The sequence below is a fragment of the Cebus imitator genome, unplaced genomic scaffold, assembly GCF_001604975.1.
Source record: "Cebus imitator isolate Cc_AM_T3 unplaced genomic scaffold, Cebus_imitator-1.0 Scaffold58, whole genome shotgun sequence".
NCBI lineage: Eukaryota > Metazoa > Chordata > Mammalia > Primates > Cebidae > Cebus > Cebus imitator.
In genome coordinates, this window is record NW_016107373.1 from 2,914,408 (window position 1) to 2,932,645 (window position 18,238).

General features: G+C 51.4%; 1 protein-coding gene across 6 annotated transcripts in view; it reads right to left on the reverse strand.

Annotated features, from left to right (window-relative positions):
• The window catches only part of TSPAN18 (tetraspanin 18), a 204,276-nt gene that overhangs the window by 62,154 nt on the left and 123,884 nt on the right, over nucleotides 1-18,238 (reverse strand). For all 6 annotated transcript variants that reach the window (XM_037738873.1, XM_037738874.1, XM_037738870.1 and 3 more), the window contains one exon: nucleotides 7,212-7,351. The gene's annotated coding sequence lies outside the window, so the exon portion shown is untranslated. The remainder of the gene's footprint in view (nucleotides 1-7,211; nucleotides 7,352-18,238) is intronic.

Sequence of the window (18,238 nt, forward strand, 5' to 3'; positions counted from 1 at the left end):
CCATGGAATACTATGCAGCCATAAAAAATGATGAGTTCGTGTCCTTCATAGCACATGGATGAACCTGGAAACCATCATTCTCAGCAAACTGACACAAGAACAGAAAACCAAACACCGCATGTTCTCACTCATAGGAGGGTATTGAGCAATGAGAACATGTGGGCACAGGAAGGAGAACATCACACACTGGGGTATGTTGGGGGATGGGGGGCTTGAGAGGGACAGTGGGGAGTGGGGAGGTTGGGGAGGTATAACACTGGGAGAAATGCCTGATGGAGGTGACGGGGGGATGGAGACAGCACACCACCATGGCACTGTTGCATTGTGTACCTATGCAACAATCCTGCAAGATCTGCACATGTACCCCAGAACTTAAATTATAATTAAAAAAAAAAAGACATTCATAAACCAAGCCTTCTCCAGTACCTCCCCCTTCCCTAGCGTGTATCACCTGGTCAGGGCTGCTACATCAAGGTGCATTAGACAGACTGCTGCCTGCTGTGGCCCTCAGGGGCCCTTGAAGTGGCGTTTGCATCATCTCCGGGAGGGCTTCTCAAAACCCAGGGTGCTGGGCCTCTCCACTCCCAAGTTTCTGATTCAGTAGGTCTGGGGTGGAGGTCTGGAAATCTGCATATCCAACAAGTTCTCAGGAGATGCTGGTGCTGCTGGTCTGAGGATCATGTTTGAGAACTGCAACTTAAACATCAACTTGAGGTTGGTCTTTTGAGTTTCCACCTCCAGTCTCTGAAAGAATCTGCTTTAAGGTTGGTGCTCAATCAATACTTGAATGAAAGGTATTGATGCATTTGTTGCAGCCAATGGGAGTGGCAGGATAATGTCTTGAGACTTTTTTTCCCAATGTGTTCACTCTGCAGTGGGCATTCTTCTTTCTTCTTTCCCAAGACGGTGGGCAAGTCTTTGGGTCCTATGCCTTGGGGGCGGCTGGTTTCCCAGGCCAGACAGAAAAGTGGCTGGGCCTAGGAAGACAGCTTAGGCCAGAGCAAATGAAGGTGGCCGGGGTGTGAGCCTCCAGAGAAGAGCAACAGAGGAAGCAGCAGGAGGGCAGGGGTAGTGAGTGTCTCTGGAGATCAGCCAAATTGGTGGGATCCAAAAGCTACAAGTTCAGGTGCCCTGTTCCCAGAACAGCTCTCCCAAGAGGTGATCAGACTTTGATGGGCTGATCCTGAGATGCCAGGGAACGGTCGGGAGACAACACCAAAGCTCATAGCTTGGAGTTGCAACCAAAGGCCACAGCTGTGCCCTGGCTAGCACAGAAATAGTGGCTGTCCGGCTGCCCTCACTAGACCCTGAGATTGGCAAAGAAGCCCGTCTTCGGGTCCCCTGTGCGGGCTCAAGTCTGGCAGCCTTTCCCAAATGTTTTGGATCGCATAAGGCCACAAAGACTCCTACGTGCTCCTAGGTGGCAAGAAAGCCCCTCCCCAACATGACTGGGATTGAATGTCTTTCAAACTGGCAGAGGAAGCTGAGGGCAGAGTAAATCAGATTTAGAGAAACAAAGGCAGATGGCACGCCTTGTACCTGCTGCAAGTCCATTTAGCACTGGCGATATGCTCGGCCCCATGCCAGTCCTGCTGCAGCTTAATGCCAATTGTAATCACTTGGACCTGGACCTCTGCCCAAGTGTGGCAGCGGAGGGCACAGCTGGGAGTGCAGACAGTCCGAAGGTGAGCGGGAACCATCGGTTGTGCTGCCAGGGTCACAGAAGCTGGAGCTGGACTGAGCCCTGGGGCACCGTGACAGAAGAGGGGCCCCTGGCAGGTAGCCATCCATGTTGTTTGTGAGCCTGATACTCCAAGCCTGGCCTGAATGTGGTTCAGCTCATGCCACTCCCATCCCCAGGATTCTGAGACCCCAGAGAGTGCTGGAGACCCCCATGGCTCAGAACAAACAGGCGGTGGGACGCCAGGCTGTGCAAAGGACCGCAGACTGTTCCTGCTCCACTGGGACCCTTGGGCACCAGACTCAGGACTTTTAGCCTGGGCGACAACTGGCTGCAACAGCCACCAGGCTACTGTCCCCTCCTGACTGCATTCCTGTCCCCTGCACTTAAGAAAAAAAAAAAAATGAAAAAGTTTAGTCTTGAAGAGCTCCACATTCAAAGAGCATGTTGCTAGGGAAAGGGACTGATGGGGTTAGCAGGTGGAGGGAAGGAGAATTTCCCTTTTAACTTAAATCCTTCCAGATCATTTGAATTTGTAAGAAGCATATATTGCTTGCGTAATAATAACTTTTCAAAGTAATTTTTTGTCTTACAAATGCAAATAGTCTACAAAAACCCTTGTGGGAGCAAGAAGATGCACCAAATAGCTTACGGGTGGTCATTAAATATACCATCATCATCTTTTCTTGAGCATTTGCCACGTGCCCAGAGCTCTACTACATGTTTTAACACTCATTATTTAATCTAAAGCTCATCACAGCCCTATGATGCCATTAGTGCCACAATTTTCTAGGTGAGAGACTAGATTTTGAGAGCTACTCAATAACGTGCCCAAGGTCAGCCAGCCTCGGAGCTGGCATTTGCAAGTGCTGGTCCTTAAATCAGGGTACACACCAGGCTGCCTCCCTGAAATGAAACTGACAAAGTCGATAAGCTCAAAAGCCGTTTGTTTTGCGTCCATTCCACTGCTTAAAAATTCCTGATATTCCACGGGAGCCAAGATCAAATTGTCACGAAAAAACAAGCCAAGAGATTGGTGTCTCCAGCCACCCTGGGTGACGCTGGGACAACATGGATTCTAGTGAGTCCGCTGTGATCCTTCCCCCATCCATCCATTCACCAGCTGCTGGCTGATGCTTCACATGCCAGGTTCTGCTGGCTGCCAGAGACCAGAGAGGGTGAGATACCCACAACCACCAGGAGAACACGAGGCAAACACAGGGGCAGGCTGGACCCCAGCACCTTCCACACTCAGGCTTGGCGTCCTCCAGAAATAACCAGAACTCTTTGCTATTCAGGATCCAAACAAGCATGATAGTAGGGTGAAAATGAAACATGTCCTCGCCATTGGTGCCCAGGGGCCAGCCCATCTTCCCCTCTGAAATACTTTAGTTTTCACGATGCTGTGCTGGGCCTTGGCAATCCAGCCCATCCTTTACGAACAGATACAACACTGGACCAGTCCATTTCAGTGGCTTCTCTGGCACTTCACCTAGGCCTTAGACCCAAGATGGCAAGAGAGGGTGGGACAAAGCTTCGGGTGCCATGGAAAGCTGGGGTGGGATTTCCCCGCAAGGTCTCGGCCTGAAGACCTGAGCTGCTAAGAGCAGGGACCCTGAATATCCTATCCAATAGGACCCCATGTGCTTCTCAGAGGGCCAGGCACACAGCAAGTGCTCAATGAAGTGTTGGTGAATGAATGAATAAATGTGATTCTGGGTAAGGCAGCCCCACCCCCATCGCTATTTGGAGATGGGAGGGGTGTGACCCCCTCACCCCATCCCCAAGTGTTTTGGGACATGGACCAACAGGCACCTATACACTGAAGACTCCCACAGAGTTATATTAATACAATTGAAGTATGAATAATAACACCACCAATAGCATCAGTGCTACAATGAATGCTGATCCCCGTCAGGCAAGTATTTCCTCTCATCTTCACGCAGTCCTATGAGAAGTGTGCTATTATTATTCCTAACTTACAGACAAGAGTACTGAGGCCATACTGCTAGCAGAGCTCAGATCTGAGCCCAGGTCTGACATGGAATACAACGTTTCAAGCCGGAAGGAGCTTGACAAACTATCAGCCAGAAGGCTAAGGACATCAGTAGCGCAGCAGGGATAAGAACCCAAGTCTCCCAACTTCCAGCCCAGGGTCTGCCACCAGGCCGGCTGCTTGCAATGCTCTAAGTGAAAATGAGTCCTAAGCTCCGTAAAGTATCTCAGGAATGAGAGGATTAGGAACTGTTGGTCTTCATGCGGCACCATCTCTTCATGCGGCATCACCTCTTTTCGAAGAGGACGAAAGGAAAAGGGAGGAGCTACTCCACGCCACACGCAAGCTGTAGTTGAAAGCAGCCTTGAAGACAAGATGGCCTCAGACCCAACATGGCCAAGCCTGGAGGCCTGTGGGAAAGAAGGCTGACCAACCATCTGGCTTCCTGCCCAGCACAGTCTTTCAAGCCTCAGGGTCCCACCACCAGGCCTCTGCTCTTGCTGTGTCTTCCTCCTGAACGCCCTTCCTAGTGTCCTCACCTGGCCCATATCCAGGCGCAGCTCACAGACCTTGCATCCCCTGATCTTACACCACCAATGTGCAGAAGGAACATCTCCCTATGGCTCTGAACCCCCAAGCCTTCCTTTGTATTTCTGCTCTGGACCTTCCCATTCTTTACCCTGATGACTTTTTTTTTTTTTTCTTTTTTGAGACAGAGTCTGGATCTGTCATCCAGGCTGGAGTGCAATGGTGCAATCTTGGCTCACTGCAACCTCTACCTCCTGGGTTCTAGTGATTCTCCTGCCTCAGCCTCCTGAGTAGCTGGGATTACAGGCATGCACCACCATGCCCAGCTAATATTTTTATTTTTAGTAGAGATGGGGTTTCACCATGTTGGTCAGGCTGGTCTCGAACTCCTGACCTCGTGATCCATCCGCCTCAACCTCTCAATGTGCTGGGATTACAGGTGTGAGCTACTGCGCCCGGCACCTTTGATGTCTTGACTTTGACATGGTCTCCCTTAGAACTGGCCTCCGAAGTGCCAGTTGAGTGCATCTGAATGAATGAAGAATGCCTGAGAAGGAGAGCTTGTCTGACGCGTTTTATTAACAGGTGCACACTTCCAGAGCAGGTCTGCGTACACATCTCTAACAGGTGCCCTTCCTCCTCCCCAGGGCCATGACCAGCTGCACCTCACACCCCAAGTCCTAAAGGCTGAGAACCAAGTCATTCTGCTAGTTCTGCTGCATCAGGCACAGGTGTGGGGCTTTACAAATGGTGTGGAAAGGAACTGACCGACATACCCACCAGGCCAGCCCAGTTATGGTTCAGCATTGTGCGAGACGTCGGGCGAGGGGTTGGGGGCAAGACACCCAGAGGAGGGTCCTGCCCCCGGGTGGTCTCCAAGAGGAGAGGGAGGGGACCCCGAGGACAGGGACCTTTGGGCTTTGCTCACTCTCAATTCCCAGCATCTAAAACAGCTCCTGGCTCACGGTAGGCACTCGATAGACGTTGGCTGAATAAATGAATTAGCACTCACTGACCCAGAGGTGCTGAGCTCACCATATAAGGCAGGGTGGTGCTGAGCGCTGAGCTGGCTGCATGGTGACTCAGAGCTTCGGAGCCCACAGGCGAGACAGAGAGCGAGAGAAGGACTGGGGGAGGGCCAGGAGGTTTGTGGTTGACCAAAACCAAGCAAGGGGCAGATCTGACAATGTGCCTGGCCGCAGCTGCCTGGGAGGCAGCATCACAAGCTGTGGTTTTCAGTATTTTTTTCCACAGAGGAATCTTTTCTTAAATGAAATCACATGCCACACCCTAAATGCAGGACACAGCTGGCGCAGTGGAGGGCAGCAGGGCTGCCAGGCTGGCCTGGCCACGTGGACCCTCGTGCCCCCAGAGACAGAGCTTCCGCTCAACTAGCTCCCACCCCCCTCTTCCCCCCAATCACTCTAAGGGGCTTCAGAAAAGCCAGGCTGAGGCTGGTCTTCTGGGAAAGGGCTCATTTAGGGCAAATAAACCCTAAAGAGGCTCAAGAAACTTCCCCCAGCCATGAAGGAGTTGAGGTGGGGGAAGAAGGAAAAGGCTTTTCCAGTGAGTGGAGGTCTACCCAAGGTGGCTAGGCGCTGGGGTGGCTGAAATAGTGGCGCAGCCATCAAAGAGTGCAGGCGCTGTTTATGAGAAGGACTGTCTGGAACAATCTTTTTGGAATGTGAAGCACCACTTGCAGATCCATCAGATGTATGGGTGGGTGTATGTGTGTGTGTGTGTGTGTGAGAGAGAGAGAGAGAGAGAGAGAGGAGAGAGAGAAAAAGAGAGAGAGAGAGAGAAAGTCGGGCTTTCAGATGCTAGGTTCACTAAAAATGAGGCACTCAGAGAGAGGCCAATGCTGGTACCATAAATCACAGGAAGGACCCCAACTGGGACACATGCAACCACCTGGGCACTTCATCGCCCCCAACTCCCACCATGACACCAATGGGGAGAATCTGCTGTTTTGTCTGCTCAGCATTCTTTCTCCTTTTTCTAAAAATAATGCCTAGATTTTCCCTTGGAAGTCCATCCCCTTTCATGTATTCAGGCTGACTTCCCCAACCCATGACACCTCCTGACCTCACCATGCCACCACCACCCACCACTGGTCCACCACCCACCACTGGCCCAGTCTGGCCGATCAGCATATCTTAGCCTCCAGGTTTCAGTCATTGGTCAGAGGTGGTCATGTGACCCAAGATTATCCAATAAGCCTCGACTCTGGGATTTTTGTTGGAAGTCCTGGGAAAAAGAAGCTTCCTTCCATTGAGTTTGAAATGAGAAAGTCGTCCATCTGGAGCTGCAGGTCCCTGCCCTGCTGCCACATGGCAAGTGCCTGCCGAGGACTGACGGTCACAAGGAGGGAAGCAGAGGACCCGGATGTGATGAGACACAGTTTTATCTAACAGCAGCATTTGAGCCCTGGATTCAGCCCTGCCTGCCTTGAAACCTATAAATAGGCCCCAAATCATCACCATATTAGAAACCAATAAAAAAACTAATAAAATGGTCTATCTTGCTTAATCCAGTTTAAGTTGAATGTTGGCTCCCAAATGACGCAGCATCTGACCTCAGTTCAGCCTTTGCCCTCTTCGCCACCCACTGCAGCCAGCCTTTACTTCTGACCCACCATTGGTTCCTGCTTACCTGGACAACAGCTCCACCCTTCCCCAGGTGAGCCTGGGGGCCAAGAGCCAGCAACCCGATGGGCCAGCCTGCACCTCAGCCTTCTCAGCTATCCGGCCCCTCTGAGGGTTATCTTTTTGGTGAATCTAGTGAGTCCCCAGCAACCCTGGCTCAGATCCACTCATGCTATCTGCACCCCTTACTATCCTGCCATGGACCTTTGGCATGATGGGGGAGACAGACACTAATCCACGAGAGAGAATGAATGATGGAGAATAACAGGCGCCCTGCTGACGGTTACCCTTAGCAACAATAACAGCAACAACAACAAAAGTAGCAAAAATCCCCCTGCTGCACACGCCTAAACCCTGTTACCTGGAGAGCCAGCGTTGAGACGTCTGCAAAAGGATTATGCCTGCGTCTCCAGAAATCAAATTCAAGGGGTTCCAGTTGCTTTGTAGCAGTGTTAGAAGCTCAGCTCACCTGAAGCTTGAGGCTGTCTGGGAGATGCTCACCTGTGAGAGAAGCACACGCAGTCGTGATTACCTGCCAGAGCCGAGGTCTCTTCTTTCCGTTTGCAAGGCTCTCCCAGCCCTGCAGGAGGCGGGGTGATGAAACCAAGACTGCGGGAGCCTGGGGGTGAGCATCTGGACTGGGGACTCAACATCTAGATCTGACTGAAGTAGGCTGGAAATAATCCTAAGACACAAAGGTATGCATGTGCCTGAGTACACGTGTGTGGGGTAAAAATACATAAGCATCCTACCCCCTGCAACTAGCCTAAACCCTAGTTTAGGCCCCTTGCAGAAGGGAGAGGAGGCGAGGCAAATGTTTCATGATTTGCTTTGATGTAAAACATAATTTGTATGTCTGAGTGCAAGGCAACTCCATGGGCCCAAGCAGATTGGAGAGAAGCTTCTTCAATGCAAGAAAATGCATTCCCAGGATGCTCCAATGCAGCCAGACCAATGGCCTCTTTCCACCAATAAGGAGACTGATACCCAGAGAGGGGCACTGACTTGCTCGGAGTCACACAGCAGCAAGTTGGTGTCAGAGGAAGGCCTAGACTCTGAGTCTCTCCTGACTCTTGCTGAAGCCTCTCTCGGGCCATACCCTCCTCTGTAGCTGTCAAACTGGAGCAGCCCCAGGAGCACAGCAGGAGCCTGTTGCATGCTGTGGTGGGGGAGGGGAGAGGATGCTCACCACCCAGTCGTGGGCCTCAGCAGACAAGTGTTTCCTGGCTCTGCTCAAGCCCAGACAAGGAACAGGAGGTTGCCCACAGTGGCCAAGAGCATGGGCTTTGGAAGCATGTAGACCTTGGCCACGGGCTGGCACAACATCTTTCCAGAAGAGGGAAGTCAGGGGTCCTCTCAGAGCTTCAGACTCTTCATTTGTAAAATAGGAATAGTAATAGCATCTTTTCCCGAGGATTGCTGGGAATTAAAATGACTTTCATAAGTCTGTGAAGCCCACAGAGGAGCACTTGGCATATAGAAATTGCTCAATAAATGCTAAGGAGGCAGCACAGAGGAGGATAGCGCAGTGCATGCCAGGAGAGGTGGAACACCGGACTTGGAGCTGCCTTGTGTTCCTGGCAAGTCTTTAGACAAACAGCCTCTCTAAATTCCGCCAGCCATTTGTCTCTTCTGCACCCACCTTCTCCCTTTTCTCTACATCTCAGAGTCTGGGCCCCCAGTCCAGCAAGCCTGCCCCTCCTTCTAGGCTGGGAACCTCCCACCTGCCTGTAGGATCCCCTTACCCCAGTCACCAAGCACAACCCACATTTCGCCAGCCAGCAAAATGCAAATGTCATTAGCACTCTGCAAGCTGGTGAGCACGAATGTCACACCAGACGGTGTGAACTGGGGAGGGATGGGAGGGAGGATTCCCCAGGAGGGGTGGTGTTCCCAGCGTTTTCCAAAAGGGCATGATAAAGAAATAAATAAAAGGCTGCAGGAAAGAGGTGACCACAGAGATGGTTTCGGTAGCAGCATCCACAGCCACGCTGTCCTTACAGGCTCACCAGGGTCACCCGTGGTTCATGCTGCAGCCACCCCTGTCCCAGTCCCCACTGTGTGTCTCTCTCAGCCTCTCTGGGCCTCTCCTCCCCAGCATCCCCACTCCTCTCTGTAACGCACCATCACACACTTGATAAAGAGACTCATCTGGGGACCCCCTTGGCCTCCATCTTTCCCCCCACTTCCATGTTCCCTCAAACTGGCTGAGAAAACCAGAACACCCACCCAACTAACAGATCCATGGAGGAGGGAGTCTTCACTCTCGGAAGGAAGTGACAGCTGTAGACTCACAAGCAGGAGTCCGGGGTTCCAGTCCCAATACCACACTAACTGGCTGTGAACACTCAGGCACACCCTCCCCTGCATGGAGCCTCAGTTTCTCCATCTGTGAAACAGGATCACGGACCCTCCATCAGTCTCTACCATCTCTCAGGCCAGCTTTGAAACCTGCGCTTCTAATAACTCACAGGAAGAGGAGCTTCTCCTCTAACTCCCGTGGGCATGTGAAGGCTTCCTGGAGGAGGGGGCAGACATGGGTGTGTGGAGACGGCAGCAGGGCGCTGTGGGCAATGGGCCCAGGGTGAGCACAGGCATGGAGATACCTGGACGTGAGGGTAGGGGGCAGGTGTTTGAGACCACAGGCCAACGCTGCCTGTGGGAGCTGAGTAGAAATGAGACAGAAAGGTCCTGTGGTCAGTGCTTTACATGTGTCCACCCACTTCATTCTAAGCGCTATCATTCCCGTTTTATTGATGAGAAACTGAAGACCAGAGAAGCTAGGTAACTGTCAGACACACAGCTGTGAAATAGACTGAATTTGAACCCCAATTTGCTTTATGAGTGGAAGCTCTCGATCACTGTGGGATGCTGCCACCTAGATTGTTTAAAATAGAGCGTGAACTAGAGACATTGAGGAGGACGTGTGTCACGCATGTGTGCATGACTGTCAGCAGCATGTGGGGGTGGACATGCATCTGTGTGTCGGCGGGATTCAGTGTGTGAACAGGTGTCATTGTAAATGCACATGTGTGTCATCCTCAGATAAAGCTCCTTTCCCAAGTCCAGGCCCAGAAATGCCAGTTGGGGAGGACACAACTGAGTGGTGGATGCGACTGGGAGTGGGCAGTCACAAGGCCCTGGTCATCCCCACAGTCCAGGAAGCCCAGCTCTGAGGGCAGTGAGCTGGGCCTGGCCCATGTCACCTGTCTTCTGATCCCCCGCTACTTGAGGCCAGATCCCTCTCACTGAGGCCTGGCCTGGCATTTTCCTTGGCTCTGTCTCCTTCATTCTTTAGCTGCCTGCTTCAGCCAGGACATCCTGGCATAAACACAAGGCTGCTGCCAGCAGGTAGCCATGCCAGTGAGCATCAGCATCCATGGGGAGCGGGGGAGAGCACAGCTGTGGCACAGCCTGACTGGCATTCCAGGCCTGGCTCCACTGCTAGACACTGGCTGTGTGGTCGAGGCAGGCAACCCACCTCTCTGAGCCTTGGTGAAACCTCCCAGAGCAGCTGAGATGCCTATCTTAGGTCAAGTTCATGCAAACTGTAAAGTGCAGTGATCAGCAACAGAGTGGTAGTTCTAATCCTAGTGATCAAGATAGCCCAGGAAATAGCAGAGAAATCCCCAGGGAGCCTGGACTGAGAATTCAGTGGATTCTTTTACCCAAGTTCCTCTTTCCCCACCTCTGGGCCTCAGTTTCCTCATCTACGAAATCCTCAGGCTCAAAAACAGAGTTCTGTGCAGCCCCTAGATGTCTCGTTTTCTTCGCCATTATCCACGATGAACATCATAGCTGGAATTGATTTGCCAGAAACCAGAAGGCCATTCACACAGCAGGTGGCCTCCAGGTGGCTAAGGAGGGGTTCATCATATCATTATGAATTCAGAGGAGTGAGAGGCCCCAGGGAAGGCATCCTGGAGGAGGGGGAAGATCGGAATGTATGGAGATGACAGGAGGGCACCATAGGCAGAGAGACCAGGGCGAGCAAAGGTATGGGGCTCCCCAGGTGTGGGTAGGTATTCAAGACCATGAGTTAAGCCTGCCTGTTGGGGCGGAGTGGGAAATGAGACAGAAACCGAAGGCAAGGGGTGGATGATGAAGGTCCTTGAATGCCAGGCCAAAGATGATGAAATTTATCCACAGGCAATGGGGAGCCACTGATGATCATAGGGCAGAAGTGTCCTTTCTGGAGATTAAAAGCAGCAAGAAGCCCAGGCAAGCGGGAACAGAAAACCAGAGGATGGAAGGAGGATGGGTGGGGCCTGGTGGGGGGTAGGGTTGGGGGGACAAAGGGCTGTTGACAGGCCAAGGGTAGAGGTGGAAGGCAAGGTGGTAGCTGATTTAGACACTGTGAGGGTTAATTTTAGGTGTCAGCTTGACTCACACAGACATGTTGGGTTTGCATCCCAGCTCTGCCACTATCACCAACTGTGTGGCCTCAGGCAAGTCATTTAACCTCTCTGGGCCTCAGTTTCTTCCCCTACAAAGTGGGAAAAAATAAAGCCACCTCATAGGAATGTGAGATTCAACCAGCTTACATATGAGAACCACTTTGAATACAGTGATTGCTGAATCCTAGCTTTTAAAATTTATTACTTTTATTAACTAGTGATGTCTTTCCCATATTACGAATAAAGACACTCAAGCTCAAGGTTGAATAACAGGCTAGAGATGGCTGTGCTGGGGGTCAAATCACAGGAGAAGCAAGTTATGAGCAAATAAACCTGAGATGACTCAGAAAGGAGTCTTGATTTTAAAATATTGTTAAAGAAGAAGGGTATTTCGTGACTTTTGCACAATGTGCTTATTAAACCCAAGCTATAAATGTGAACTAATAAGTAAAATGAGTTAATGAAAAAAACAACCTTCAGGATGAATCCATATTATCTAATGGCAGTCCATAAACATAAACATAAAATTTTAAAATACAAGAATGAATTGCAATGCCCAGCAGTTCATGGAATCTGCAATTTCTCTGTCTGAGAAATAAAAGCTATTGATTTCAGCTGGGTTCTCATTGCTCATGAGTGAGTCTCTGGGAAGTCATAAAGGAGGGAATTATTTCCAATTGTTTACTCACTGAGGATCATATGTATTGAACTGAAATTGTCTCCGATTCCTAATTAGTACACAGCAAATTAGAATCTGAGTACAGCAGCATGGGAAGGGCCCCTGGAGGCCTCTGAGCTCAGTATTTCTTTGTTTTATAGACCAGGAAGCAGAGAGACAGAGAAGGTGAGTGGCTGGCTCAAGACCACACAGCAAAGGTAGGATCCAGGTGAGAACCAGGGCTCCTCACGCAGGTCAGCATCCTGCTTTGGTCCCCACAGTGGCCGAGATCAGGTCACTAAATCCAGTCCTAATGGGTGTGCTGTGCTGGTACCTGGGCCTCAGCCCAAGTGGTTCCTACAATGAGAACCTTCTCTAGCAGCTGGGGAAAAGGAATCTGCCTAAGAAAGGGTCCTCAAAGCCAAACACAGTCTAAGAGGGTGCCGGAGGGGACTGGTGGCAAAGTGCAGTGAGTTCTAAGGCATGGCAGCACACGGCCACGTGTGGAGCACTTGAGCCCCTGTGCCAACCCAGCTTGGCCGGGCAGCCCTGACAGACAGGAGACATTTGGCCTCATGTTCTTTTCTGAGACAGGCCACAGGGTGGCATGGCTGGGGAACAAAGTGGTCATTGCATGGTGGGGGAGGGAGGGGTCTCTAACTCAGCCAGGGACTGACTGTCAAACACACCCACGTCTCACACACACACACACACACACACACACACACACACACACACACAGTGAGCAGAGCCCAAGGAGCTTTGCATGTGGCACAGGCGTGTGTGTATGTATATAAACGTTCGGCCTCAGGCTGTACACGATTATCAAGCAGATGTTTAATTGAGTGTAATTAATCAACACGATTAATACACAACCCATACCGCATAATTACTTTGCAATTACACCAAAACAAAATATTTTATTGCCGAGGGTTTGCTAATTACCTGGCCTTGCCAAAGGACAGGTATAATGGGCAGCAATTTTTCTTCCTTCCTTTCCTTTCCTTCCCTTCCTCCCTCCCCTGCCCTCTCATTAATCTTCTGGGCTGATGTCCCCACCACACAGAACCGGGAGCCCCAGAGGGCTGCGGCCTCGCTGAGATGCTGCTTCTGCACGGGAAGCCTAAATTGCCCTGGTCCCTCTCCTCTCAGCGCTTCAGCTTGAAAGTGTGTGTCCACTCCACAAATAAAGACGGCCTCCTGCAGGCCTGTGGATGGAGAGCTGTGTGGGTGGGCGTTACCCACAGAAGCTCTGCAGGCAGCTGCCTGGAGTGGAATCCTGGCTCTACCAGTTACTGGCTAGGTAATCTCTCTCAAGGTAACGCTGCCTCAGTTTCCCCATGTGTAAGATGGAGACGATGGCAGTCATCACCTGAGGGGATTCTGAGTATTTAACACAGCGAAAGCCATAAAGCACAGTGCCTGACAGAGAGAAGGTCTATACAGCAATTACTGTTGTTATTGCTCCAGAAACGGCATTCCTCCAGGAATGCTTCCAATCATTCAGTCTCCCAGACTTCTGGGCCTTTGAATTCTACTCTCTCTTCCTTTCCCCCAACACCTCAGTCCCATCTACCTGGAAACATCTCCTTAATGAGGCCCCTCCCTTCTGACCACCCCCTCCATGGACCCCACCTCCCTAACCGAGCGCTCATCACCTCTCACCCAGTTCCCAGCTATAACCTCCACAGTCTCCCTGCTGCCTCTCCACTCCATCCTCCACCAGGCAGGAAGACAGATCTTCAGGAGCAAAGCCTGGACCATGTCCCTCTCCTGCTCAAAAACCTTCTATAGCTCACCATTGCCTCTTCACCAAGGTCTAACACCCCGACCTGCTGTTTTAGGCCCTGGAAGGCTGCCCAAGTCCCTCCTTCACTTCTTAGGGCATTAGTATAGCACGAGCGCTTGAGCTTTTGATGAAGCAGTGAGCAACTGATCCCATGAGCAGACGTTTTGGTAGATTTTAGATGCGTCTGTGCCTTCCAAGTTGGAATGTCCCAGGGCAATTTTATAAGCCTGTATATTTCCCGAGTCCCCTGGCAGGCGAGGTTTATCTGTCACCGTTCATTTGTAGACCATCTCGGCTCCTCTCCCCTCTCCTTGACAAACATCCTCCCTGCACTTAGGAGCAATTCATCCTTTAGGGCAGAGTAACCAGGAGTCTGGCTGCGCAAAGAAACAATAGAAGGACCCTCAGACACAGGGCCAGTGTGTGGTCCACTTGAGAGGCAAGAATCAGGGACAGGACAATAGACACCAATGTGGGCGGCACACACATGTGCATGTATGTGTGGTATGGACGTGTTTGCACGCAGAAGGTCTCTGTGGCCACTCCTGCGTGTGAATTAACTCTTTCAGAAGCTAACAGATCAAGTAGCACACGAGTCATTCATTCAGTCACTTAATAAACGTAAGGGGCTGAGCTCTGGAGTCAGAGTGCTGGTGTTGGAGTCGTTTCTACTCCTGACCAGCTGTGTGACTGGGGAAAACACCTTAACTTCTCTGGGCCTCAATTCTTGTTTGTAAAATGGGGACAATCAGAGTGCCCGATAGTGTTGTGACTGCATGTAACATTGCCACTGCCTCTTCACCAAAGCCTCTTTAATCAGGGCCTGGCACAAGAGAAGGGCCAATGTGAGCTATTTTGTTGTTATTATAAATAAGAAGAATAAACCCTGGGAACACAGAATTTGGTGCCTAGAGCTGAATACAGCATACAGTACTAGATCAAGGGGTGGTGAAGTCCCAGCAGAGAGATTCCAATAGAAGGTAGTAAGTGGTATTCATTTGTTCATCATTCATTCATTCATTCATTCAGCAAACACTCATTGAGTGCCTACTGTAAAAGTTACTATGTTAGGCAATGGGGGAGGGCAAAGAAATTCTGGCACTGTCTCTGCAGTGAGGCTGACTTAGAGACGAGTTCCCAAATAGCTGAAGAAGACAGAGGCTGGGAATGTTCTGACCCATTGACTGTTGTATTCCCAGGCTTGTCATGCCTGGGTACTGAATGAATGGATAACAGCACTGTTGAAGATGGAGACAGGAGCACCTGGATGGGTGGCTTAGCTGCAACGGGTGCTGGAGATGAGGAAGAAAGGCACTCTAAGCTGAGAACACCGCCAAGGCAGTGGCGCAGGGGCCTCCATTTGCACGGCAGGTGTAGAGAGCAGCAGGCAGTCTGTGCTTTGGCAGAGGTGTGAGGAGAGAGAAGAGAGGGGAGAGAGGAGAGGGAGGGAGACAGGGACCCAGCAGCCAGGGGCCAAGAGTGCCTGGGCTAACAGGGACCCACAGGAACTCCATGGCTGGGGCAACAGGGACCGCTCTAGGTCCTGGGTTTTGTTTTTCCCCCCTGGTCTGATGTTCAAACCTTGATCTTTGGAACTCTGAAGCCCACTCCTGAGAAGCTGATGGAAACGTTTCCAGGGGGCATTGGATCTATTTCTCTCTCCTGGAATTTGTATAAAACTCTCTGTTCAGCCAGAGGCCAGACCACAGAGAAAGTGCTCAGGCCTTAGAGGGCAGCCTCTGGTGGTCAGGGGATGCAGAACCAGCCCTGCTAGGAAGCGGGAAGTGTAGCATCCAGGGAGATGCAGGAAGAGCAGGTGACAAGGGAGCAGTTGCTTCCACTCAGAGCCGGCCAGTCCCCAGAGATTCCCTGCTGGCCCGCTGGTCAGGCTGTGTGGGTGAAAGCGGCCAAGAAGAGAAGCTTTACTTTTCTGTCCACACACACACTCACATCCCCACACACACGGCAGCATGGCCAAGTCTGGAGCTGGATTCAGGCAGAAAGGTCAAAAGGTTAATAACGCTGACCAAGGCCAGACCTGTAATCCCAGGACTTTGGGAGGCCGAGGGGGGAGGATCACCTGAGGTCAGGAATTCAAGACCAGCCTGGCCAACATGGAGAAACCCTGTCTGTACTAAAAATACAAAAAAAAAATTAGCTGGGCATTGTGGCGGTCGCCTGTAATCCCAGCTACTCTGGAGGCTGAGGCAAGAGAATTGCTTAAGGCTGGGAGGTGGAGGTGGCAGTGAGCTGAGATTGTACCACTGCACTCCAGCCTGGGTGACAGAGCAGGACTCCATCTCAAAAAAAAAAGAAAAAGAAAAAGAAAAAAAGAACAAATGCTGACCAAGAGGAAGGAAACCCTTGTTCTAGCCACAGCTCTGCATGGCATCGCCGTGTACCCTGGGGCAGGTTAAGGTATTCTACCATATTCTACCATCTTCAGCCCTGGAGTGGAAGGCAGAGGGCTAAGTGCCCACAGATGGGTACAGGTGAGGTGAGTAGGAATCTGGGAAGCCTGAGCCCAGGGAGTGAAATGGCCTGTACCTGGGATGCGGCCAGCTAGCACTGACTGGGACAAGCATCAGGGTCTCCTGCCCAACTTCCTGGGTGGGTGAGGCTGAATTTGAACCCTGGCCTCATCACTTACTATGTGACCTTAGATACCTCATGCTAACCTGAACCTCTGCTTTCTCATCTGTAAGATGGGGATATTTCTTATTTGCAGAGTTAAATGAGAAGACGCAAGGAGAAGACCCATGCTGTTATCTGGGGCAGAGTAAAGCTCAGTAAGTGGAAACTATTATTAGTATTACAATGATCATTCCATCCACATTGAAGGGTTTTTCTGGAAAAACCCAAGCCAGATAGCTCATGCAGCCCTCCGTGCCATCCTCCGGCCAGCAGGGACCTTGGGGAGCGCCTGGCCTTCACACTTGTCCTCACTGAGATCCTGTGAGTCCCTCCCAAACCTGGCAGCCCAGCCCTGAAGGAGAACTTTCCCGACCACACCCCAGCCACACAAGCACACAGAGTTGTCATCAGTTCTCTTGGCAAATGGTGGCCACTCCTGGGAGCGGTAGGGAAAGGAGCCTGGTAGGAGGGGTTCTAACTGAAACATGTCCCTTCTTCCAAGCAGAATGTAACTACATATCACTCCATAAATAACAATAATAAATAATAACAATAGGAATAAATCAGTCATGTGGGGAACAAACACCCCTAGGAAATTCCAGGCCTTGGCGGGCCCTGGGGAGCAGGAGTGGCCTCAGCTGCCTTTCTCATTTCTGGAGGAAGGGAACTGAGAACAATGGCCTTCTTCTCTGTTGGTCCTGGGGACAGAGGGTCATTAGGGGTCACGGAGTCCATCTCTCACCCTTAAGGGAAGGCATTCGCTTGGGCCAGGCCAGGCAGGAGAGACCCCATCCCGGGCCAGTCTCCCTATTTATGGGGAAAGCAACAAGTCGGATGCTCCCGATCTGCTCATAATCTACTGTGTGCTTGGCTGATGAGCTGTGGCATCTGATGTGTCCTTAAGCAAACCCTGTGGGCCCTATGTGGGAGGGGTCATTAAGCTGAGACCCAGGGAGGTGACTGATTCCTGTGAACTGGCGGAAAGGGCATCACACCTAAGTCTGCCAGGTGCCACGGCCAGTGCTTTCTTCATCATCCTAGACTGAGGGATTTCAAGGTATGCAGGTGCTTGGGTGCTGTGCCCTGGTCCCCTTTCCTGGACGGGGCACCCATCCCAACTGCAGCAGTGCCACAGGCTGCAACCTTATCCATGGGAACTGCTGTTGGCTGTGAAGCCACCTTGCCCAGGGATGCCTGGGAGGCCACACCCCCAGGCCTAGCCCAGAGCCAATGAACAGCTGACATGGGCTCTAATGGCCCAGCCCCTTTGCCTCTGTTGGGGGCCGTGTCTGAGAGGCCATTCATGCCCCAGAGACCAGGCTGAGGCTAGCCTGCTCTTGAATCTCAGCCTTGCTTAGCTACTTCTGCCTTCTGCTTCCCTTGCAGGTTCGCAGAGCTCTCCTGAGACTCCTCCTTCACTAGTTCACCTGGTTAACCATCCCTTCAGGTTCTGCTTTTAGAGACCCCCACCTAAAACACAGGGAGCTCACAAAGGAGACAGACATTCCCTCCCGGCATGGGACTCAACGCCCAACAGGAGTCAAACCTGACACAAGAATCAACAAAGATCACTTTGACTGTCACCACTGCCCTCACCCCCCCTCCACTGCCCACCACCACGGCCCCTAACAAGAGATTACCACATGCAGGTGCCGTACAATGCACTTTCCCTCCTGATCTCAAAGCCAACAACTCAGCTAAGAGACGTGTTCTTCCATTTTATAGATAAAGAAACAGAGACTCAGAGAGATCTGAGGTCTCTCTGAGTCTCTGTTTCTTTATCTATAAAATGGAAGAACACGTTTGCCCAAGGTCACTTGCAACGCATACACAGCTGTACATGGACTTGAATTCAGTTCTCCCTGACCTGCCTCCTGATCACCAGAGGGACTGAGTACAGCTGAAGAGAC